General features: G+C 37.5%; 1 protein-coding gene across 2 annotated transcripts in view; it reads left to right on the top strand.

Annotated features, from left to right (window-relative positions):
* Nucleotides 1-25000, top strand: part of mGluR (metabotropic Glutamate Receptor) — a 1154435-nt gene that overhangs the window by 277458 nt on the left and 851977 nt on the right. The window lies entirely within an intron of this gene.

Below are 25000 nucleotides of genomic sequence, written 5' to 3'. Positions count from 1 at the left end.
GTTTCTTCTGTCTATGTGTTTTGCGTGCGGAGATGTTGTTGTGAGGAGATGTCTGGGATGTATATTGGTTTTAGACTGTCAATGGAGACCCACGTAGTCCTGCTGTCCGCTGTCATCTGGTAGGCTTTGTGTTGTCTCTGAATGATGTGGTATGGTCCTGAGTAGGCTTTGGAGAGGGGGGCCTCTGTGTGCATCTACCCTGATGAACACATATTCAGCGTTCTGCAACTCGCTGGGGACGAACATTTTTCTGGTCACACTGTGGGTCAACTTGAAGTCATTATGTGTTCTACCACTTTTTGGGTGTCAGATGGGGATGTTGGGCTTGTTTGATCTTGAAAAACATCTGCTGGCTATGTTAGTGCTGGGCTGTATAGGACTTCTGCTGGAGATAAGTTGAATGGTGCATGCGGTATGGTTCTTAGGCCCAGTAAGACCCACGATAACTCCTTTCTCCAACTCCCGTCTTTCCATCTGTTAGTGAGTGATGCTTTTAACGACTGGTGTAGCCTTTCAATGATGCTGTTAGCGTCTGAACTGTAGGCTGTTGTGTGTGTTATCTTTGTCCCAAACTGTCTGCAAGGGCATTCCACAGGGAGGATGTGAAGTTGGCTCCTCTGTCACTCTTGGTGATCTGCAGGATTCCGTGCTTGCTGACCCATCTGATGAGGGCTTTCATGCAGAGTTCCTCTGTCTATTGCCATATTGGTATTGCTTTGTGCCACCTGATATTTCTGTCAATTATGGTGAACAGGTATCTGTACCCTTTGGAGGTGGGTAGGAGTCCCACTATGTCGACATGGATGTGGGTGCGTTGGCAGGGCGTTCAGTGGAACTCTCCTATCCTGCTCTCTACTTGTCCTGTGATTTTTGACGTCTGACATGGGATGCATTCTCTTGTCCAGTTTTTTAAGTCCTTTTTCATTCCCCACCAGATGTAACGCTCTGCCATGATTCGGTCAGTTGACTGGCCTGATGGGTGGAACAGGTTGTGGTTGAGTTTGAAGGTTTTTCTTCTGAGGGCTTCTGGCTAGGGCATCCAGTGCTTGTTTTGCAGGCAATAGTAGTCTCTCCACTGTTGATTGACAGGTCGCTCCATGTAAGAGCAGGGTTGTCCCGCCACAGTCGCTGTAAGTCCGCATCATCTTTTTATGCTTCTGCTATTTCAGGATAGGGTATCCTGAGCTGGATGGTGTTGACACAGCTTCTTGATAGTGCATCTACCACGGTATTGGTGAACCTTTCAAGTATTTGATGGTGCAGGAGTGTTCAGCTATTGCTGAAAGGTACTTCTGTTGCTGTGCTGACCATGCATCTGCTGACTTTGTGAAGGCATGCACCAAGGGTTGATTGTCTTTTTGCACAATTAACTGCCATCCCTTGAGCATATGGCAGAAGTGGCAGATGGCTTTTTAGACTGCTAGGCACTCCCTGTTGAAAGTGGAGTATTTCTGTTCTGCTGTCATTAGCTTCTTGCTTCAGAATGCCAGCGGATGACAACCATCATCTGTAACCTGCTCTAGTATGGCGCCCATCACCACGTTACTTGCGTCTGTTGTCAACGTGAGGGACCTGATGGGGTGGAGGAAAAATTAATGTATTCAGCTATTGCTGACAGGTACTGCTGTTGCTGTTCTGACCATGCATCTGCTGACTTTGTGAAGGCATGCACCAAGGGTTGATGGTCTATTTGCACAATGAACTGCCATCCCTTGAGCATATGGCGGAAGTGGCGGATAGCTTTTTAGACTGCTAGGAGCTCCCTGTCGAAAGTGTAGTATTTCTGTTCTGCTGTCATTGGCTTCTTGCTGAAGGATGCCAGTGGACGACATCATCTGTAACCTACTCTAGTATGGTGCCCATCGTCACGTTGCTTGCATCTGTTGTCAACATGAGGGACCTATGGGGTGGAGGAAAAATTAATGTGGTTGCAGAGGTTAACGCTTGTTTTGCTAAAAGAAATGCATTATCTTGATTTTCTGACCAATTTAACTTTTTCTGTTTTCCTTGTAGGCATTGATATATCTGTCTCATAATTTTAGCAATGTTAGGAATGAATCTATGATAACATTTGATTAGTCCTGAAAATTCTGGTGCTGTTTTAATTGTCGTTGGTTTCGGGAAGTCAGTGATTGCTTTTACTTATTTTGGTAGGGGTTTAATACCCTCTGGACTTACTTGATGTCCCAGGAATTCCACCGTTTTCTCTGCCCAGCAATGGGTATCTATCTGGCTTTGCTTTGGCATTTAGTCGCTGGTAATCTCTGCATGGGTGCCATGTTCCGTTAGGTTTTGGTACCATGGAAAGCAGGGATGCCTATGGGCTGGTTTTTTTGGCATATTCCTGCATTCTCCATCTCCTTGAACATTTGTTTGGCGCAGGTGAGCTTCTTGGGGGCTAAATGTCTGAAATGTGAGTGGATTGGGGGGCCTTTGGTTTCTATATACTGTAATGCTGGATGTTGTTTTGCTGGTTTGGTTAAGTCATGCTGCAGGTCATCTTTGAAGACATCTTGGTAGTCTTGCAGAAGTTGTCATATTTCTGGTGGTGGGACAGCTGTTGCGATGGGGCATGTTTGTCTTCTCTGCTGCTGCGGTGATAGTGTGGTGGCAGTTTGTGTGCATGGCTGTTGACAAGATGATGTCAGAGTTGTTTTCAGGTCAGTTGTTTTGATGCTACATCCACTAGCAGGTTGTATGCTGTTAGGAAGTCTGCTCCTAAAAGTGCTATTATCACATCTGCTGTTTTGAAGGTCCAACTGTAGTCTTTCCCATTGAATGACACCTTCATATCCCACCTCCTGTACATCTTGAGTGGTGCTCCGCTGGCGGTGGACGTGTGGAGGTTGGTAAGTGGAGCGGGCTGAGTCATCTATTCAGACGGGCTGGCACAAATGACCTGCATGCTCCGGTGTCAACGAGGAATTCTGTCTGACCTTTTGCCCCCGATGAAGAAGCATGTGGAGCCTCTACATTTGTACCTGGAAGAAAGACAGCAGTTGGCAGGCACAGTTTCTCTTACGAGGCTGTTGGAATCCACGTCAGTTGACTTCTGGGCCCCTCTTGATGCTGCTGCTGTTGTTGGTGGCTGTCTTGTGGGCCATGTGCATTGTGTTGACCAACTTCATGAATTCTTCGATTGGTATGGTGGAGGCATTGAGCATGGCTGCCACTGTTTGGTGGGGTAATCTTGCAAGGAGTACCTCACTCACAAGGTCTAAGGATGACTCAGGTTGGCCGTCTTTGGCCTGTAGCCTGATGAGCCACTGCAACTGTTTGTAGATGTGCGATGGCCGCTTGTCTCCTCTGGGTACCCCCACATAGTTGAGGAATTTCTTGGCTCTTAGGGTGGGTGGCATGCTGAAGGATGATTTCAGCTGGTCCTTCAGTAATTCTGAAGTTCTGCCAGCCATCCTGCAACTTGCTTGAAGACATTGTCCAGCAGGAATTTAAGGACTGTGTCTGCTTTGTGTTTTGAGGAGGTAATTTTCTTCAGTCAGAAGATTGTATCTGCCCTGAAGAACCAAGCTTCTGGGTTGTGGGGCATGAATGGAGGTAGATGTATGGAGGCGGCAGCAATGGTCTCTCTGGAGAAGCTGGCATTGTTGGGGTTGGCTGGGACAGTCATCTCCATTGTTACCAATGTAGCAAAGGTGTCAGTAAGAGACAGCATCTACGAACTTACTAATTTATTCAGACGACAAACAGATAGGTCAATAACTCTTGTGAGCAGAAATGTAGAGTCCGACACTAGGCAAATGAAAACAGGTCACCACACAATCATTGTATATATATATATATACAAATAATATATATATATATATATATATATATATATATATATATATATACATACATATATATAGCACATTTCACAATAAAACCATTTAAAGGTGATACAGGAATATTTTCTTAGTATTTCAGTTTTCCTACTGGGTTTCAGCTATATATATACATATATATAATTTTACAATTATATATATATATATATATAGGAATAATATATATATATATATACAGTATATATACATACTTTTCACAATAAAACAATTTAAAGGAGACAGAAAAATTTTCTTGAGTATTTCAGAATTTTCCTGGGCAGTGTTAGGTTGGTCAGCTAGATATATATATATATATATATATATATATATATATATATATATATATATATATATATATATATATATATATATATATATATATGTGGTGTGTGATGTGTGTGTATGTGTATAACTGAATCACAAAAATATGGAATGTGATGAATATATAAATAAAGACAATGCCACGAAGGAAAGAGAAACAATGGAGTCTGCTAGGTACAGGACTGTAATTTGAAAGGCCTCGTAGTGCTCCATTGCTACTCTTTCCTTCGCAGCATTGCCTTTATACACACACACACACATATATATATAAATATATATATATATATATATATATATATATATATAATATATATATATATATATATATATATATATATATATATATATATATATATATATATATATATATATATATATATATATATATATATATATATATATATATATGTATGTATATATATATATATATGTATGAGTGATCATAAGCAATTTCTATCGTAAGAAAATTTTAGTATTTTAATGGCTATTCCTCTTCCAAACAACGGTACAATCAGGTTCCAAGGCTTGCCTGAATATTGCTTATGCTTGACTTCTCCCTAATTCCTACTTACTGCAAGGGCGGAATATCTATTGCAATCTCATTAGGCAATGATAATTTTTCATATACTTGACTTTGTACAGGAAATATGGTTACACCAGGATCTCTACTCAGTGGCTGAGGAAGGGGAGAATCTGAAATAGAAGTACAGTGAAAGAATACCAGTAATCAGCAATACTTGTCAATACCAGACTTACGGTTCACGTAAGCTGCGTGCGCACGGCAACGGACGTCTGGGATTTTGGAACCATACTTAATGTTGATTCACTTGATAAATAGAATACGAGAAAGAGACAAAGGAAAGAATTATCAGGACTGCTGGTGCGTGTGTGCCCTGGAGAAAGGTTGGGTTCTTTCTCTGACCCTAGGTCGGAAGCGGGGTCTTGGTGTTTTTGTGAACAGCGTTCCTTCAATAGCCTCCGGCAGTCTGAAAATTGACAGAAACATCGTCGATATATAGTACAGAGGAAAATGAAGGCTTAAGAACACTATCACTAGAGGTGACCTGGTGAAAACCTCCCTGTTGGATAGGCCTCTAATACTAACTTATAAGCTGTTAGGAACTGTTAATTTTGAAAACACAACTAGCTCCCTTCTCTCTGCTTTTCCCAGAACATTCACCTGGTCTTTGTTTGGAGTATATTAATACAAAAATTAATGCAGTGATGTCAAACAGCAGAATATTTATAAAAGCTCCCCCCTTTAAGAAGGTCTGTATTAAGCAAGCTGTTCGTCATGATTACTTCACTCTTCTCCCCTGAGCAGATTTGTCCCGTGCAATCTACCTAGTTATGGATCTACCTAACTCTAGAAAGGATATGAGCTTTAATCACTTATTTCTACAGACTCCTAACTCTACTTAAAGGTGCTTATGGTTATTACGTGCTACCTCTTATGAAAGTGATGTTCAGACCTAGCCAAATGGTACATTCTATGGTATCTCTTATCCTAGCCTATCAGAACACGGCCGTACCACCAACGTAAGGACAATGAACTAGCTAAGTTACAAGGGTTTGCACTACAATTTGTAATTCCTGTTCAGTACAAGACCACAATGCTGAATGTTTCTTAGACTTGTCTAACTCCTATCATAATAACATCACCTTTACTATAGAAAAAGAATACGACTCCAAGTTAGCCTTTTTAGACATACTTGTAACCAAAGATAATTATAAGTTTAATACCTCTGTATTCAGAAAGAAAACTTTTATTGGTCTGGGGTCCAATTTTTGTAGCTTTTGTTTTATCAATTTTAAACTTAACTCTATTTACACCTTAATACATCATACGTTATCTCTAACATCGGATTAGGTCCTCTTTCACCGAGAAATCGTCTTCTTACAGCAATACTTCACCAATAATTGTTTCCCTACTCATGTTTTTCACAGGATTCTCAAAAACTTCTAAATAAAAAATTCTCCAATAAGCCAAAGTGTTGTGATGTGCCTAAACTCCCATTATAGGAAACTTTTCCTTTCTTATATGAAGACAACTTTCAGAGGGATTTCATGAAAATCGTCCAAAAATATATTGGGCCATTGATCTTAAACTAATACCCAAGACCCCAAAAAGTATTGGCTCTCTTTTCAGATTTAATTATCGGCTACCACCTTTGATGTCGTGTGATGTTGTCTATGAGTACAATTGTCCTAAATGTAATTTAGGAAATATGTTGGATCCACAGGGCAGCTTCTCAAGGTGAGGGTCGATTCCCACAGGGTGATAAGTTATACGACCGGGTGACAATGAACTAATTCTGAATCCTCTAATATATCCAACCATACCATTAAATGCAAAACAGAAATCAACTATGAGGATTTTAAGATTATTGGTCATGCAAACAATCCACAAGAACTACTTATTCTCGAAACACTAAATATTAAATGAACTGTCAAACAAACATTTGTCTCAAAAAATTTTTTGCGTTTTATACTTAATGTGCTCTTGGCCTCTGGAATGGTAGGTTACCCTCCAGTGTTTATTTAAGTGCATCTGTATTTAAGTATGTTGTCTGGTTTTTACTATTTTGTTTCTAAGTACGTCTGTGTTTAAGTGTGTTGTCTGTTCTTAACAATTTTATCTTTTTGTGTTCTGTTTTTACCAGTTTTCTTAGCCTGCTATCTATGTTTTTAAAGTAAAGTCTTGCATAAAGCTCTTCTAATTAACTTATATTAGTATATTATATTTTACTGTCGTAGATCTCCCTGATGATGTGATAAAGAATCATGAAACGTTGGAATAAATGGTTGCTGTGTCGTCAGCTTCTGTATTCCTGCGCTTGATGTGGATGTGAGTGTGATGTGCGCTGAGTTTGCCTTTGCTCCGTGGTTTATATATATATATATATATATATTTTAATGTTCATTTGTGCTGCTTCATCTTATAATTATATGAAATCCCTGTAACTGGGCCTCTAGTCTATATATGAAATGCCACTGCTATATATATCTGCTACCCTCCCAGGCGCACCCATAAAAAATATATATATATATATATATATATATATATATATATATATATATATATTTAATATATTATATATATTGTTGCAGTGCTTCATCTTATAATTAATGCACTTAGGGGACATTTGATCCCCAGGAGCTAGTATTAAACACGGCGAAACAGTGAGTCACCTACACTGTTTTGCCAGGTTTAGTACGAGTCCCTGGGGCCAAATGTATTTCGTCGTGTTTAGTACTAGCTCCTGGGGATCAAATGTCCTAAGTGCATTTGGCGTGATGACTGAAATTTCAGTCATTACGCGTGTTGACTGTAACATATATATATATATATATATATATATATATATATATATATATATATATATATATATATATATATATATATATATATATATATATATATATATATATATATATATATATATATTGTAATGACCTAACGACCAGCACAGATTAAATATCTCAAATACTCAACAACAGTATTCACCTTACCCAGTGACGAAATCCACAATGGGTGGAATCAGCCGTACAATTATCAGAAGTGTGCAAAAGGATTTAAGGGAGAGAAACAAACACTAAACAACCACTTAATATATAATACAAAAGCTTAAGATAGAAATGACACCTGAACCTCTCAATAAGTAAATCGACAAAAACACAAATACCCTTACTTATGAAATAAAAAAAAAACACACCTATGCTATTAACAAGAGAAGGTAAGACATTTATACTGAAAAGGGGGTCTAGAAAGCAGAGGAGGATAAAAAAAACACAGATTAACCTATCAATGTGCAGGCAAACTTAACGATATAAATAGGGGATTTAATATCACTTCACAATCTCCTCAAGATGGGGATAACCAACCTCCCCTTCTCATGTCCAAAATGTCTTGGATGGGAAAGGCTCATTTAGGGCCAAAACAAACAGAGATGTTGCCAAAATACGTTAATCCTGGCCAGGGACAACAAAATATATCTCCCTTACCATAACACAGTGAATACCTCCCGGTAGTGACTGAACCAGAGGTGAAGATGGATGACAGATAAACCCTTCAAGCACCCAGAAGGAGGGCTTAATCTGCAGGGCTTGCTGCACTCCAACAGGGCAGGTAATCCACTCTCTAAATAATAGCAGGTTGCAAAAGCAGCAGTGTGCAATAGCAGCAGCAGGTCATCCAGCAGCCTCACAACACAGCTCAGAAGGAGATCCCTTGCCTGTCTTTCATAGTAGGGGGGAGGAGCTAAGGTGATGTGTCTTGAAAAGAAAAATAACACTTTAACTGCTCGTTGCATAATAAAGGGCTGGTGGAGAGGATAAACAAAGTCCTTAAAGGAACACTGTCCAAGTGGCTAAACACTAATTTTAATATGTACAGTACAGAAAAAAATATAAAATATTATTATACTAATGACAGTAAATTGGACAACATACTGACAATATATATATATATATATATATATATATATATATATATATATACAGTATATATATGTGTGTGTGTGTGTGTGTGTGTGTGTGTGTGTGTGTGTTTAGTGTTTATATATATATATATATATATATATATATATATATATATATATATATATATATATATATATATATATATATATATATATATATTGTCAGTATGTTGTCCATTTTACTTTCATTAGTATAATAATATTTTATATTTTTTGTTTATATATATACATACATACATATATATATATACATATATATATATATATATATATATATATATATATATATATATATATATATAAAATTTACAATATTCCTCCTACGCCATACATCATGCAATAATTCAAAGTAAAAAGGACTAAGTAACTCAATAAGGTCAATCTAGTATGGTTCACTGTAAGCAAATTTGCCTCTAAAACCTCTCACCACTGCCTTTTGGGGGAAAACCCCATTAACCCCTTTCTTGTCCAAAGTGCTGTCGGAAATCCCTTAATTCCAGGTGCGGACCTGACCAGAGCTAATCATCGCCCGAGGCAGGTCAGCTGGCGGGCTGAACACATGCATTCTGCCATTTTGAAATTAGAGCCATGCTGCCTGCATTTCCATGTGGGCAGAGTGTTCACAACGCCGTCTAGTAGGAGAAAGACGTAACTTCCAAAGCTATAAAGGGCCTTGGAGAGAGAAGCTTGCTCTCAGAATTGACAGCGGCGGCACAAGACACCAGAGCTCTGTTTCTTGCTCCATCAAACTGCCTATTTTCGACATGTGGTGGGCAGTATCCAAAGTAACTTTTGTTGTAAATTAATTCACTTTCCCTCCCTCTCGCTGGTCCTCATAAAATGAGAACTTCAGCTCCAAGAGAAAGGTAAAGTACCAGGATTTAAGGTTTTTCGTCAGCCACGTCCCCTATTCTCTCTCCAGCTAAGTTCCTTTCTTTTCATAGTGCGATATACTTACAGTGAGACCTGTATTGCTTTATATTTTGTGCTGTTTAATTTGCAAAGCATTTAGGAGAAGTGTAACATAAGTGAATGATTTTCGAGTCACTGGAATCGAGTTCAGTCTAGGCATCTTCAGTGCAATTCCTCAATTCCATCATTGAAGTGCTAGTTTCGGTTGAGTAACTGTAAGTGTTTCAATAGCAGATTAGGTGTTTTCAACCGTGGAGCTGCGTATCAACTTGTGTGCGAAGCAGCCCTCGCTACTTTGTTATCAACAACTTTTGAAGCAGGCAATAAATTTGTATTCCCTCCTGGAAACTCCCCGTCATTCGCTCTCACCTCATTACCCCAGAATTACGCTACCAATCTTCTGATGTGTTTTTTGTAAATATAATGAATTAAGTTAAACCCCAGAGTTTATCTAACTGCTCCCCTTTTGAAGTAGGCTTTCAGCTGTATTTTGTTGTTTGTAATTTTAGCTGTCCTCAAGGCCAGGTCCAGATTTTTGTGGTAATTAAGGTAAGTAGCGTATCACCTAGTATACCTCATTTATCTAGCAAGACCCCAGCTTTAGAATTACACATATATATATATATATATATATATATATATATATATATATATATATATATATATATATATATATATGTATATATATATATATATATATATATATATATATATATATATATATATATATATATATATATATATATATATATATATATATATATATGTATGTATATATATATATATATATATATATATATATATATATATATATATATATATATATATATATATATATATGTGTGTGTGTGTATGTATATATATATATATATATATATATATATATATATATATATATACATGGGATTTTCGTGTTAAAACTCAAATTCCAATCAGGAGACTGATGTGTCCAGAAAGCTCGATCCTTTAAGCAAAAGCGCTGACTCCAACGTGTCGCAGGTCACAATGCAAGCATCTAAATAAATAAACGACTTCTGAATTCAGGTCAACAGGAAGAGGAGGCGTCTCCCTCACCTTTGATCTCATTGTAAATGGATTCTTAACACAAAACGAAAATTGATTTTAGGGGAAGCTATTTCAGAAATATTTGCGACTTTTTCGAAGGTCATGAAAAACAACGTAATTCATACAATCTTTTTCAGAAAGGATTGCCGGCCCAGGCGAAAATTATATATTCAAGCAAATATTCTTGGGATGAAAAACAAAAAGAGCAGATTTCAAGTTCGCGGTAAATTAATTTAAGATGAAAACCAGTGAATGATGGAAAAAACAAACATTATCTGCTTTCTTGTCAGCGCATTTATTGAATGGAAGAGATTTGTTTTTAATAAGAAAAACTGAGTAAAATATCCTCAATCTAGATAATGGACTTTTCTTTTAAACAAAAGCTTCTAAAGTACGTTTATGCCTCAACATTTGAAAACTGTTAACTTTGTATATGTTGCATTTATCAAATGAATGCAATATTAGTGACGCGAATTAATCGGAAAAGCAACTCCACATGCAAAATTTGAAAAAAGGAAAAGATGTGCCAAAAATATCAAGGCATTTCAACAACCAAATCTTTTCATGAAACGCACAAAATAGTTTGTATTTACTTGTCCAACGGAATTTTTCATTGCAGCTCAGTCTCTTTCCCTAAATAATTTTTCAGATAATGTAAAAAAATTAAATCCGTATTTACATCACGTTTACTTTGAAATGAAACAAGAAAATAGGTTACTTTTTAATTTAAGGTGTGCATTCATGAAGGTAATTTTGTTTACATGGACTGAGACTGAATTATCCCAGTTTCCACTAAAATTATAAAGATTAATCTAGTACTTACTCTTATAGTGCATATAATATTTGCTCTGACTATTTACTTTTACATCATTATATGGTTATATTCTTAAATTATTTTATTTGGCAATTTTACCATACTTATGCCTTCGATGAAATTTCAGATATACGATTTCTAAATGTAAAATTTCGATATATCCCGATAACAGTAGCGCCAAGAACAGATGTGAAGTACAGTATATCAAATTAAATGACCTTGAACGTAGCTTTGTACATAATTCGAAAAGTTTGACAAAAAATGGTCAGACAGTTTCCCCCAATCTAATATTTGCTTTGATTTTCAAATCCATTTTCGGTGAGATCATAAGTAAGTGAGAGACCTTCTCTTCCTACTGACCTTGATTTCAGTTCGAGTAGGTATTTATCTCTTCACAGAGTTACCAATGATACGCTGTACTCAGTTCCTGAGGGCAAAGCCCTAAAATATTGGAACACAGTGGTTCTCGATTAGAACATCAGGTCCCCTTTTTACAAACCATCCTTTTATTCCATAAGATATATTATTTTAGTGAGAAGAATGCTTTCATTAACCAAAATTTCGTAGTACTGGCTCTTAGTTCAAATTGACTTGACGTCCATATTTGAGACTGATGAAAGCCAAAATGAATGGGTAATTTAATTTTATCCTCGATTTCAGTCCCAATTTTAATATTACTGTCACTTTAATTATTAATAATATCCTCTGTTTTATTTTTATTCTCTCTCTACCTCATTCTATTCTTAGGATATAGCTTTTAATAAAATTTTCAACGATTTTTATATTTTAGTCGTTATTTTCTCTCGCGAAATCAAATTTTTCCCCAGCGTTGGAAGTAATTCTATTCAAGTTAAAAATTTACTATATTCTGCAGTGACACGCATACACAAACACACACACACAATATATACATATATATTGTATTATATTAATTTTCTTGGCTGCCTTTCCGCCTCTGTTGCGTGTCCGGAGACTTCTGGGAATTCCAGAGGCTTCTAGGGCTTCCTAAGGCTTCAAGACAATCTCTAGACTCTTCGAAGCCTTTCTTGTCATTTATATCAGTTTCCTTGGCTGCCTTTCTGCCTCTGTTTGTGTGTCTAGAGGCTTCTGGGAATTCCAAAGTCTTCTGGGAATTCCAGAGGCTTCTGGGGCTTCCGAAGGCTTCAAGACAATCTCCAGGCTCTCCGAAGCCTTTTGTCCCTGATTTCTTCTCCATTAAACTCTGTTCTTTAGTATTGTGCAAGAACAGGGGAAGTCCACTTTCTTAGAGATGAATTCAAAAGGCTTCTAGGAATTCCAAAGGCTTCTGGTCCTTCCTGGAGACGAAAGGCTTCAGAGATTTCTTCGGGGGAGGCCCACGTTCTTGAAGGGAGCAGATCCGATAGGAATCCACTCAAGAGTTGAAGACGGCTTCACAGGATCCTGGAGTCTTTAAGAATTTAAGATGTTATAATCCAATGGGCATTTCTCCATGAATGCTTCAGGGGCTGAAGACTGCTTCAAAGGATCCTGCAGTCGTGAAGACGTCTTCAAGAATATGTTTATATACAATGGGCGTTTCTCCATGAGGTGGAAGAATTTGGGGCAGAATGATTCTGAGGACAGATTCTGCATTTCACCAGAGACATGCAACCCTCACTGGCACAAAATTTTCAGCATTAAGTGACCCAACAGTATCAAGTGCCACAGTAGTTGACGGTTAGCAAAGCCCAGCCACCTGGAGTACAGAAACCCCAAATTTGGCCCTTTATAACTTTGGAAATATTCAGCCAACCAGGTTGAAACTCAGGCTTTAGAGGCTTCCCACTAAGATCTTTAATCGTGCCAAATTTGATCGAAATCCGTTCAGGTGTTCCATAGATCCAGATATCGATATTTGGTGTTCGGGGATGTGCACACTGAAGCACACGATCATGTGTTAATTTAGCTCTGTAATTCCCCTCCCCTTCCCTCTTCCATCCCCCTCCCCTTCCCGCTCCCTTTCCCCTCCCCTTCCACCTCTCCTTTCCCCTCCCATCCCCCTCACCTTTTCCCTCCCTTCCTGCTTCCTCCTCCTCTAACCCTGCCCAATGCCTCCCCTCCTCTCCTGCCCTCTCCTCTCCTCCCCTCCCCTCCCCTTACCGTCTCCTTCCCTCTCCCCTTCCCCTCCTTCCCCTCCCCTTCTCCATTCCTTGCCCTTCCCTCCCTTTTCCATCCCCTTTCCTCCACCTCCCCTACCCTCCCCTCTTCCCTTCCCTTCCCCTCCCCCTTCACTCTTCCCTCCCCCCCCCCCCCTCCTCTCCCATTCCCCTCCCCATTTCCCTCCCCTTCCCTCTTCCCTCTTCCATTCCCCCCTTTCCCTTCCCCCTTCCCTCCCTCTCCCCTGTAGACAGGTTTGGGCTGTCTGTAGACTTTTGCCAACTATTACTAGTAGGGTTAATTTAGTTGTGGGTATAGGTATGGGTATGGTACAGATACGGGTATCGGTATGAGAATGATATGGTATGGGTGTAGGTATGGGTATAGGTATGGGTATAGGCATGGGTATGGTACAGATATGGATAGGGGTATGGTACAGATATAGGTATGGGTATGGTATGGATATGGGTATGTTTATGGGTATGGGTATGATACATATATGGGTATGGGTATGGTATGGTTATAGGTATGCTATGGGTATAGGTACAGGTATGGATATGAGTAGAGGTATGGATCTTTTGTTAAAAATGTAGTAAATAAAAAAGTGACCCAAGGTCACGGGTGGTCTAGTTTAATACTAAAACTCTGAATCATTAGTTTGTTTGTGTGTTTGTTTGCACACTGGAAGGTAAACGGGGCTGGTGCTGCCATAGAATTTTGCTGACTATTATTAGTAGGGTTAATTTAGCTATGGGTTGGGTATGGGTATGGGTATGGGTATGGTACGGATATTAATATGAGTATGGGTATGGGTATGTGAATCATTATGGTTATGGGTATGGGTATGGGTATGGGTATGGGTATGGTTATGGTCATGGCTATAGATATGGGTATGAGTATGGGTATGGTACAGACATGGATATGGGTATGGGTATGGGTATGGGTATGGGTATGGGTATGGTATGGGTATGGGTATGGGTATGGGCATGGTTATGGATATGGGTATGGTACAGATATGGGTATTGTTATGGTACAGATATGGGTATGGGTATGGGTATGGGTATGGGTTTGGTTATGGGTATGGGCATGGACCTTTCGTTAAAAACGTAGTAAATAAAAAAGTGACCCACCAGGTCATGGGTGGTCTAGTCTTAATTACAATTATCGCACCTAAGTGGTTTTGGTTTTCATGATTGTTGACCTACACTAAATAAAGAGCCTCAATGGTTAAAATGTTTTCACATGTGCACACACACATTATATATATATATATATATATATATATATATATATATATATATATATATATATATATATATATATATTGCATAATTATGCAGCAAACAAGCTGAGCTGACCGTTACCATGAGAGGCCTCACAGATCTAAGAAAACTATATCTAAAACCTAAAGAGCCCCATTCCTTTATTAACACATTTTTCTCAATCTAGAGCATTGCCATTTCAAAAAAGGCGTAGTAAAGTCCAACCACAAGAGACAGATATGGAGGTCAGAGATACAAAGGAAGGAGTAGGGCACGGGGCTTTACTCTGCAACCTGATCAATTATGATGAAAGTGAAAAGTACTCTTAGAAGTAGGAGTCTTTTCTCAATCAGTATAGAAAGTATATTGAATAGGCTTTGGTTTCAAAGAATCACTGCGAGTGCCTGATTCAAGTACCACCTAACACCTACCCGGCCCGGGTTTTTGTTGAATATTACTCTAGTCTCAGCAACAGTAACAGCAACAGTTGGCGTGAGTTTGCCACATTATTCTCAACTACAAAACAAAATAAAATGTTACCCACAAAGAAGCGATGCATTTATATGATTGCACTCTTCTGAGTGGATACATTTGCTATATGTCTTCAAATTGTATTGCTTTAAGAAGCACCAGTGTCTATCTCTTCAGATATGGTTAGCGTTGTGTGTATTATTATGGGCCTCGCTCTCTATACTCATTGAGAAAAGACTCCTTCTTCTACTTTTCACTTTCATCATAATTTATCAGGTTGCTGAGTAAAGCCCTACGCCCTACCGCTTCTGTTGTATCCCCTGACCTCCATATCTTCTCTTGTGGGTGGGCTTTACTACCCCTTTTGTGATTTCATCGCTTTTTTGCCTGTGATATAATAAAGGTCGCAGATTTTTGGCTGAGCTTTATTTTCGTTTCAAAATGGACTCAGCAGGTAATTATAGAAATTTGAGACAAAATTTTGGAACAGCAGCAGGCACTACTGGTGATGGTTCTGAGTTTCCATTGGCAACTCCGGAGAGGTGGGTGATAGAAACTGACGAATAGAGGGAACAGAGATTGGCTGCTGGCAGAGCAAGAACACACAAAGGCAGGCCACAGAAACTGATGAACAGCAGGAACCAAGATTAGCTGCATAGAGGCAAAGACAAGCACAAAGGTGGTCAACAGAAACTGATGAACAGCGGGAACAAAGAATGGCTGCTGACACAGCAAGGGAGGCACAAAGATCAGCTATAGAAAATGATGAACAGTCAAAGCAGAGACTGTCTATGGGCAGACAAAGAAATGCAAAAAGGCAAGCTGTTGAAACTGAGGCAGATCGGAACCTAAGACTTCAAGCTGCACGAGAAAATGATGCACAAAGACGTGCAGGTGAGAATCAACAGCAACGTGAAGCCAGGCTACAAGGTGCGCGACAGCATGATCAAGCATGATGGCAAACACGAGTACAAAATGTCATGTAACATGCAGCTGTTGATGGGACTGAAAATGCAATGCCTGCTATAGACATGACCTAGGACCTAAGAGGAGAGAGTACAAATATGAATTTTGTAAAGCCCTGCATTTTTCACCTGAGAGGATCGCTTCTTCATAGCGGCTGTCATGACGGCAAGGTTGCGGCTCCTCCATTATTTCCTTATCCAGACCACCCTTAAGGACAATCGTTTGCCGATGGTTCCCTTGGTGGGTTGCTGCCTCCTTTCCTGTAAGTTGTTTTTCTTTGTGGAAGGAGTTGACGTTTGTCTTGGTGACTTTGACAGCATTAGTCAGGTCCAGGGCAGCAGCAAGTCAGATTCTTTGGAGCAGAGAATCGGTTTCTCGGCAGCAGAGCAGCAGGGAGTCCTTTGGGTGGGCGACAGGTATTGCCTACCTGTTGTTTTCGGCGGGAGGCGGAGGACCTCTTTGTCTGTTAGTGTGGCGTCTTCCCTGATGGTAGCATGAGGATGTTTTGATGGCTCAACCGTTGTTGGTCATCTGTGTGAGGATTTGTTCCTTCGGCAGCCAGTGGCTGTCTCGATGCCTCGACCGTGTTCGTCTGTTTATCTGCATCCTCGTTGACAGTGGTGACCGTCTCGATTATTCTTGGGGTTTGTCTGTTTTTGTGGTGTGCTGCTTAGGTGGTATTTATTTTACTGCTCTTGTTGTATTTATTATGTAATATTTATTTTACTGCTCATGATTTTATTATTCTGTTTTTTTTATTTTATGCTTCTGTTGTATTTATGGTATTATGCTGTCTGTAACTGGTTATTGAAGATTTAATTTATTTTAAACTGCTCACTCACTTGTATAAAATTATTTATTAAGTCTGTATTTTGTGTTTTGTTCTGCTCCTTCTTTTTATTTTATCAGTCATTTCAATTGCTTGTTTTTATTTGAACCTGCTGGTCTCTAAAAGACAGAGACCATTACACCATTATGCTCCCTGGAAATACTGCCTGAACCATGACGATTGTTTACGGGTGGTCTGGATAAGGAAATAATGGAAGATTTCATGACACATGAGTGGTTTTGAAAAATGCAGGGCTTTACAAAATTCATATTTGTACTCTATCCTCTTAGGTTATTTGCATTGCATTTTCAGTCCCATCAACATATGTTCTAATTTTTAGTCATTTAAAGTGTTTAGCCTCTCCTGTTGATTCTCACCTGACGTCTTTGTCATCATTTTTGTATAGTCTTAATGCCTCAGTTTCAACAGCTTGCCTTTTATTTCTTTGTCTGTAGACAATACTGTTCATCAATTAATCTGTTCAGCAGCCAGGCTGTTCATCAGTTTCTGTTTTGCCTTTGTGCTTGTCTTTGCCTCTATGCAGGTTTGTTGCTGTTCATCAGTTTCTGGCCTGCCTTTGTTTGTCCTTGTCATCTCTGTTTCTGTTCAGTCAGTTTCTATCATTCCAGCCATCACCAGTAGTGCCTGCTGTTGCTTGTTTTTGATTTGAAAATAAAGCTCACCTGACCTGGTCTCTGAAAGACAGATATGGAGACCATTACACCACCTTTGATGAAAGCAAAAAGCTAGAATTGTTTTTCTCAATGGAAATACAATCTAACCATAAGCCTGACAAATTTGCAATTTGAAGACATGTAGCAAATGTTTACTTAAGCGTGCAGTCATATAAATGCATCGCTTCTTTGTGTAACATTTTACGAGGATGATGAGCAAATTCATTTGCAGTTTTGACTGGATTAACAAAAACCTGTGCCGGGTGGGTGTTAGGTGGTAAATCACTACTCCAGTGATTCATTACGAAGCCTGTTCACGTTCTTCAGCTTTCTATACTGATTGAGAAAAGACTCCTACTTCTAAGAGTACTTTTCACTTTCATCTGCCCTGTTCCTTCCTTTGTATCCCTGACCTCCATATCTGTCTCTATTAACACCAAAACTTTTTTTTTGCCTTGTGATTTCAGTCATTTTTTGAAAAGGCAATGCCCTAGATTGGGAAAAATGTGATAACAAAGGTTTTAGATATAATTTTCCTAGATCTGTGAGGCTTCTCATGCTAACGGTCAGCTCAGCTCGTTTATGTATATATATATATATAAATATATATATATATATATATATATATATATATATATATATATGTATATATATATATATATATATATATATATATATATATATATATATATATATATATATATATATATATCATGTGTGTGTGTGTGCACGTGTGAAAACATTCTAACCATTGAGGCTCTTTATTTAGTAGGTCAACGATCACGAAGACCAAAACTGTTTAGGTAAATTTAACATGTGTGATAATTTTTAATTAAGACTGCCACCCATGCCCTGGTGGGTCACTTTTTATTTACTACATTTCTAACAAAAGGTCCATGCCCATACCCATAATCAAACCCATATACCCATACCCATATCTGTACCATACCCATATCTGTACCATACCCCTACCAATAACCATACTTGTACCATATACCAATACCCATATACCATATATATCCATACCCATATCCATACCATATACCCATACCCATATCATATCATATATATATCGATGTCTGTACCATACCCATACTCATATATATACCCATGACCATATACCCATTACCCATACCCATATTAACCAGTACCCTTTAATACCCATTAACCCTACTAATAATAGTCAGCAAAATTCTATGGCAGCACCAGCCCCGTTTTTCCAGTGTGCAAACAAACACACAAACAAACTAACGTTTCAAGTTTTATCAGATTTATTCTGAATAAGTAACTTTAAATTATCTAGTAGTTGACAATGATTTGGCCTGCGGTTAGGTACGACACACCCCCAACTTAGAATTTCAAATGGACTGCAAAGTATCAGATTTATTCTAATAAGTAACTTTTTCCCGTAACCAGACCATGAAGCTTTTACGGTGGCTTACTGTTAAACTAGGTGTTCGTAAATAACTGTTTGCGTTCTCGAACTTAAAACGATGATGTAAATTTTCAATTTTTTGCATTGTAAAAATATAATAGAAAATAATTCGATGAAAAGATTATATAAAATCTTTTGAGTGGAGACAACGGGAAATATCCGGAGTAGCCTATGTACTGGTTTTTTTATCTGAGAAAATTAATCGGCAGAGTAACCAGAATGGAATAATACAATTTACTGAAATATTTCTCGTTATGTGGAAAGAAAAAGTAACAAGAAATAACATAATGCAAATTCGCAGTACATATTTTTTCGCCTACTATATAATCACTTTTTCATACAACACTTTTCTAAATTAATTGTGGTCCATCAATTCTGCTTAGTGGGAAATTTTTGCTAAAACAGTATATTTCAAAATTACCATAATAATTTTTTTTTTTATTTTCAAATTTTCGTGGAAATACCTTTTCTGGTATCACTGTGGCAGCCAAATAAACGTCGTGTCGGTTCGTAGCTGTCACCCCAGTGCACGCTGTCAAAAACGCTCTGTACAGGTAAAACAGGAATTATTACCTAGAAAAATTAGGATAAAAATACTCTGAAAGGATGTAAACTTAAAGGTGTCACGAAGTGCTTGTTTAAAGTTGCCGCCCCCCCCCCTCTCTCTCTCTCTCTCTCTCTCTCTCTCTCTCTCTCTCTCTCTCTCTCTCTCTCTGTGGCCGCATGTGTCATGCATATTTGACCTTCAATCGCAGGTGCCCTTGTATACAGAGAGCTTATATATTATATAACAGCGTGGCTGAAGACTCGCGAATGCAAAAGTCGTATGAACCCATGATTGTCACTAATTAATTGAGTTTGCATCGTCCCTGTCTTCAAGCTGATTTTCCATTTACCCGTTTTCGCTCGTGCTGGCAGGCTCCTCATGAAATCAGAGATTATTCAGTGAAAAGACACACACACACACACACACAGCCACGCCCGGAAACGTCATAATTAAGGCTTTTACCATTCCGTCACCGGTCGAAAATGACTGGAAAATAAATGACCCATGTACAAAGACTGCAATTATAAAGGGCGTCCTTCGGTGCACCCTTAATCATGGTTCATTTTGTCATTTTAGATATATCTTCAGATTTTTCTCATTATTTTGATAAAGGCGATAACAGTATTTTAATATGCCATGATTATAATGGCACTGAGGAGGAAAAAAGTTTTAGATTCTGTTTCATAAGATGTGAAAACAGTATCCTAAGAATTAGAAAAGTAACGAAAGCAAATGACGTAGGTGTGAGTCAAGTAGGAACACAGATAAGAAGATATATATATATATATATATATATATATATATATATATATATATATATATATATATATATTCTTATCTGTGTTATATATATATATATATATATATATTATTATATATATATATATATATATATATATATATATATATATATATATATATATATATATATATATATATATATATATATATATATATATATATATATATATATATATATATATATATATATATATATATATAAATATATATATATATATATATATATATATATATATATATATATATATATATATATATGTGTGTGTGTGTGTGTGTGTGTATATCAGTTTACCAACCCGGCGCTGCCCAGGAATACTCATAATAACAACCTATAAACTGTTTCTCTCTCACTCTTTCTTTTCCCTAACACCCCCTCCCTCTTCTTTCTCTCTCTCTCTCTCTCTCTCTCTCTCTCTCTCTCTCTTTCTCAGGTTCTAATTGAAACTCATTCATTAATACTGCATAAGAATAGACATCTTTTTTAATTAGAAATATTTAGACTATACTCTTTTCCGCCTTTTTGATTCTTTCCTATTATTAAGCGAACTGCTGCAGCAGCTAGTCTTCCAACTGCTCATCAGTCAGCGGAATATATTGGAAACGAAAAGTATCGAATGTTCTCATCGTATAAATAAAAATTAGGTATTTCAATGTATTTATTTTTTGCGATTTTTTTAAAAATAGCATCTAGCTTCTAACAGGTGTCACTTACCTATCACACCTAACACAAATGAATTATAAATCAAAAGAAAGGCAATTTATTTTACTTTTGTGCGGAATAGCAAAATATATAGGTATCTCTGTTCAGCGATTTTTGGTGAATAAAAAAAAGTTGCAAACATTTTTCTATTATATTGGTTTTTAAGGACGTTTTTAACGTAGCATAATAAATTACAGCTCAGTAACTTTACAATGACATTAAGTTTATGAACTTAGCATTTAGTATAAGGTTGCACGGAACGATAGTAAAAAATTATACTGCTATCATGTTCGTACAAAGCAGGGTTTGGTGAGCACCTAACGGTCAGTTTGTACCTATGGTAATGACGTAATAAGGTATCATAAACAAAAACGTTGCCTTCTCGGAGGAATGTAAGGCAAATGGTTATTTATTGTGTTGATAATAGAAATGAATATATATCATTCTAACAGGTAACCATAAACAAACATTTTATTTTCCTGAATGACAGGAATGCAGCAACAGGTGCGACTCTTCCAAGCTTGCTGTTCACGGATTCCTATAGTTGCCAGGCGTCCATCTCACCGAATTTAAGTTGATGCCTTGTTTTTTTCACGCATATTCTATGTTCGTGATTGTATGAAAAATGCTACTTAGGTCTTGCTCCTCACCACTCTGTTGCTGATAATTAATTCCAAACCTCATTTAAACCGATATAGGTTTTCAATGCTGATTTTATCGAAGTAATAAACAATTATATTAATAATTCTCATAAAATATGAAAAAAATTCACGTACATTCTGATAAAAAAAATTGATGTTATATGAGATTTGGAGTTATTTATGTTGGTTAATCATAGGTCTGACAGTGCCTGAAAGAAAAGGTGAAGCGTCAAGTGAAAAATGACAATTAAGCCATGGAGCACTGAAGGAAAAGGTGACGTAAAAACGAAAATTTCACTTGTTTTGTCGGTGTCTGTATGCCTGCCATAGGGTAGGGGTTTGATTTTGAGTTATAAACCTTTCTGGGGTGACATGGAGGCCATGTGCAAAATTTTGTTTGGGTCTGTCAAGCGGTTTGGATTTCTATCGCATCCCAAACAAACAAACAAACATTCACTTTTTTATATATATATATATATATATATATATATATATATATATATATATATATATATATATATATATATATGTCTTTTTATGATATGACGATAAAAGGCTCATAAAACACTATTTAAACACTGAAACCATATATTTCGAGCCCTTCCTTCTGTGCCCCTGTTCACTGGAAAAATGTGGACAAGATGTGTTACAGGAGTATGTATATATATATATATATATATATATATATATATATATATATATATATATATATATATATATATATATATATATACAAAGCATATGTAGGTGTGGCAGTACGTTGCTGTTGGTATGCAGGTGACCGTTGACACAGGAAGGATGGAAATTAAGCTATTCCCTAGTGTTTTGAGCCTCATTAACTCCTGTCTGGTGACAAGTCCGGTGGTCGTATTTTCTGGAATACCTACTTGAGAAGAGGCCTGAGGATTAAATCGACAATGTCATCCGATTTCCAATGTCCTCCTAACAGGTTCATATTGTCGGCTTGATTGATGATAGCAGATCCAGCATCTTCTTTATATACGATCAGTTCCTTCTGAAAACCAGGTCTGTGGCACTCCAGTTCATAGTATGGCCTTTATCTCTGATATATAGAAAAATCCCCGAACTCTGAAGCATATTGCACTGGTCTTTTGTGCTCTGTTAATCTTTGCAAGGTGGATCTACCCGTTTCCCCCACGTAAATCACATTACAATTGCTGCATGGTATCTCATAAACCCCGGCTTCTTCCCCTCTTTTATGTTAATGAGCGAGCTCCCGATGGATTTGGGATAATGGAAAATAAAATGATTATTAGACCTGTGGTGTTCTGTAGCTTTTTGGATGTGGTCTTCGTAAGGATGCTTTATTTTGTCGTTAAAATCTATTTGTCTCTTGTTAGTGGGACTTCTGTAGTATATTCTATTCACTTTATTAATAGCCTTTCAATAATGTGTTGTGGGTAGAGCAGTTGAATTAGGTGTGGGCGGATCGTGCTGATTTCTTTATCTAAGTACCCAGTTGAACATATTCTAATAGAATAATCTTGCCTTACCCAATAATGTGCTGAAGCTCTCAAGCCATCCCCTCATGGCAGATGGTTATAAATCCTGGTGTATCATTCGCTCTAAAACCAGGTTCCGAGAGTAATTTAGATTTCTTGGTTGCATTTGATAAACATTTTGCAAATAACAATTATGACAAAAACGATGCATATTCTAAGGCATTTTGTTAATTGTGTTGGAGCAAAAAACAACAACAAAAATTCACTCCCAAAAAGATTCCAAAATGCGTTAATTAAGTTAAGGAAAAGGGAGGATATCATAATCACAAAATCTGACAAAGACGGGAAAATAGTTCTTTTAGATAAGGAGACGTACATCAGTAATATTCAAGAACTGTTAAACGATGCAGAGACCTATGAAAAATAATGAAAGATTCCACAACAAATATCGCTGCCCAATTTAACAAATAGTCAGAACCACAGGGGCCAATAAGAAGAACATAGAATTACTAAGCATTAAAGATAATCAATCCCCTCTCTCCCCTATTTTTATGGCCTCCCAAAATCACATAAAGGGAGGATTCCTCTACGACCCACAGTATCTGTCAGAGGCTCTTTCATGTGTAAATTATCCAATGCCTGGTAGACCTGTTATTACCCTTTCTAGGAAGCTTCTCGTCCTCCCACGTTAAATATGCAGAGGATTTTATACAAAAAATTTAATAGCTTAAATATCCGCTTAAATAACATAAAATTGCTCAGCCTAGACGTCGAGTCATTATTTATCAAAGTCCCGATCACCGACGTGTTGTCTTTTCTAAAGAGGAGTTGCGACCATAAAAAGAACATTTCCCTCTTGGCATTACAAAACACTAAAACTAATCAACCTCTGTGTAACTAACGACGTGCTTTCTTTTAATGGTAATTTTTACAAACAAAAATTTGGCTGTAGCATGGGCAGTTACCTATCCGCCCTTCTACAAACCTGTACACGGAATATTTCGAAACGGAAATTTTGTCGTCTATCAAACCCCGCAATATGATCTGGATAAGATTCGAAGATGATATTTTTACTTTCTGGGACAATAGCGGGGGAGATTTCAGTATATTCTCCAATAGAATAATTCCTTAGTTCTGACCGTAAAATTTAAAACAGAATGGAAAAAGGACGGAAAAATACCGTTCCTAGATGTACTATCATAAGAGAACAGAGCAGATATGCTTTCACAGTATATAGAAAGCCCACCGTCGCTGTTTCTTATATTTATTTCCTAAGCTACTGCAATGTCTCCGTAAAGGTCATGGTCGGCTGCAATCTAATCCTCAGGGGGCTTAGAATATGTTCAGTTGGGTACTTAGATAAAGAATTCAACACGATCCGCCAGCATCTTATGCAACTGCTCTACGCACCACATATTATCCAGAAGGCTATTAATAAAGCGAACAGAATATACTACAGAGGGCCCACTAACAACGGACAAATAGATTTTAACGACAATGTAAGAGTGAGGTGTAAGCGAAAGTATAGGTCAGGTTACAACTGATTTATTCATCTAAAATTCACACAAGTCAAAAACCGTTGCGGGCCGTATTGTAGTCCGACCTTTGACAAGTAAGGAATAAGGGGCTAATTATAGGCCTGTGTTTCTTCACAGAGGCAAACATACAATTATACAAGT

This window comes from Macrobrachium rosenbergii, chromosome 11 (assembly GCF_040412425.1).
Source record: "Macrobrachium rosenbergii isolate ZJJX-2024 chromosome 11, ASM4041242v1, whole genome shotgun sequence".
NCBI classification, from domain to species: Eukaryota; Metazoa; Arthropoda; class Malacostraca; order Decapoda; family Palaemonidae; genus Macrobrachium; species Macrobrachium rosenbergii.
Note: the sequence above shows the minus strand (reverse complement) of the source record. Positions and strands in the feature narration are given on the sequence as shown.